At 43.4% G+C, this 2028-nt stretch overlaps 1 pseudogene; it reads left to right on the forward strand.

The window, feature by feature from the left end:
• Positions 1–253: 253 nt before the first annotated feature.
• Positions 254–1815, forward strand: LOC134317282 (piggyBac transposable element-derived protein 4-like; annotated as a pseudogene).
• Positions 1816–2028: the final 213 nt, after the last annotated feature.

Consider the following 2028-nt stretch of genomic DNA (forward strand, 5'->3'; position numbering starts at 1 on the left):
ACACTTTGATGTGTCGTGGATTGTCTGCACAGAGTTTGTATACAAAGATGATGTTGTGGGTCATTTTGACCCAGACAAAAACAAGCTGTTCAAATCCAAAATAAACATGTCTCTTTGATATTTTTTATTTTGACTGCCTCTGAATAGCCATTCAGAACCAGGTGTGAGTGTGTGTGTGTGTGTGGAAGAGGGACTTAATCTCCCCTGTCATTGTCACTGTTTCCATGCCCTTTCTTTGGGGGCATACACCAAAATGAGCTCCAAACAATTTACAGCTGAAGAAGTTTTATCGCAGCTTATGAACTGGGATAGTGATGTAGAGGAAGAGATTTCAGAGACGGAGGATCCTTCAGAGCCAGACTACAATGCTGTTGATGATCCAGATTGTCAATTTTCCCATGATGAGGAGGATTCAGAGGACGAGTCTGCCGGTGTCCCTTCATCAGATGAAAACCAAGACACGCAACAATTGTCATCCACACAGGGGACATGGACATCTAAAGATGGTAAAATAAAATGGTCAACATCACCACACCAAAGCCGAGGCAGATTGTCATCTTCTAATGTCATCAAAATGACGCCTGGTCCGACAAGATTTGCTGTCACAAGAATTGATGATATTGAATCAGCATTTCAGCTCTTCATATCCCCACCCACAGAGAAGATAATCCTCGACATGACCAACTTGGAGGGGAGGCGTGTCTTTCAAGAAAAATGGAAGCCACTGGATCCAACTGACTTGCATGCTTACATTGGAATTCTAGTATTAGCTGGAGTATACAGGTCAAAGGGTGAAGCAACTGTCGCGAGAGAGACAAACTTGCAGCGATCAGAGATGTTTGGGATAAATGGGTCGAAATCCTGCCTTTATTGTATAATCCTGGCCCCTATGTTACTGTGGATGAGCGCCTCGTACCATTCAGAGGACGCTGTACTTTCCGACAGTATATGCCAAACAAGCCTGCGAAATATGGCATTAAAATATGGGCAGCCTGTGATGCAAAATACAGTTATGCATGGAACCTGCAAGTATATACTGGAAAGCCACCTGGAGGAGCACCTGAAAAGAATCAGGGAATGCGTGTGGTATTGGAGATGACTGAAGGGCTGCAAGGTCATAACATCACATGTGACAACTTCTTTACATCCTACCATCTTGGAGATGAACTTCAGGAGAGAAAGCTGACTATGTTGGGAACAGTCAGAAAAAATAAGCCAGAACTTCCCAGTGAGATTCTGAAGATGCAAGGAAGACCTCTGCATTCCTCAAAATTTGTTTTCACAGAGAAAACAACACTTAATTCTTACTGCCCAAAGAGAAACAAGAATGTTCTTGTGATGAGCACAATGCACAAAGATGCATCTCTGAGCACGAGAGAGGACATGAAGCCACAAATGATCCTGGATTACAACTCCACCAAAGGAGGAGTTGACAATCTTGACAAAGTCATAGCAACATATAGCTGCCAGCGCAAGACTGCCTGTTGGCCCTTGGTGGTTTTCTACAACATTGTGGACGTGTCTGCTTACAATGCCTATGTGCTGTGGATTGAGATCAACCAGCAGTGGAATGCCAGCAAACTGTACCGACGTCGACTTTTCCTGGAAGAACTAGGCAAAGCACTCGTCACTCCCAAGATCCAGAACCGGGCCAGGCCAGCTCGATCCCCAGCAGCTGCAGCTGTCATCGCAAAAGTCCAGGGCAGGGCATCTGACCAACCAACAATGGATCCTTTGGATAAAGGTGCAAAGAAACGCAAAATACGTCAATTCTGTCCCTCCCGAGATGACAGTAACCTGCTGTATGAGGTGTAAGAAATACATCTGCAGAAAGCACACAGTCACATTCTGTCCATCATGTGGGGAACACTGAAAATGTTGAACATTGAAAACCCAAAAAAAGGGTTCGTGAAGAGGGAAAAATTTAAATCAGTTCTTTTCAGTTTGTGTCTTCTTAAATTGAAATTGAGTTATTTAATATAGAGTTGAAATTATATATCTCTTCTTCTGGTTTCTTCTAAATGTTTG

Source organism: Trichomycterus rosablanca, chromosome 6 (genome assembly GCF_030014385.1).
Source record: "Trichomycterus rosablanca isolate fTriRos1 chromosome 6, fTriRos1.hap1, whole genome shotgun sequence".
NCBI classification, from domain to species: domain Eukaryota; kingdom Metazoa; phylum Chordata; class Actinopteri; order Siluriformes; family Trichomycteridae; genus Trichomycterus; species Trichomycterus rosablanca.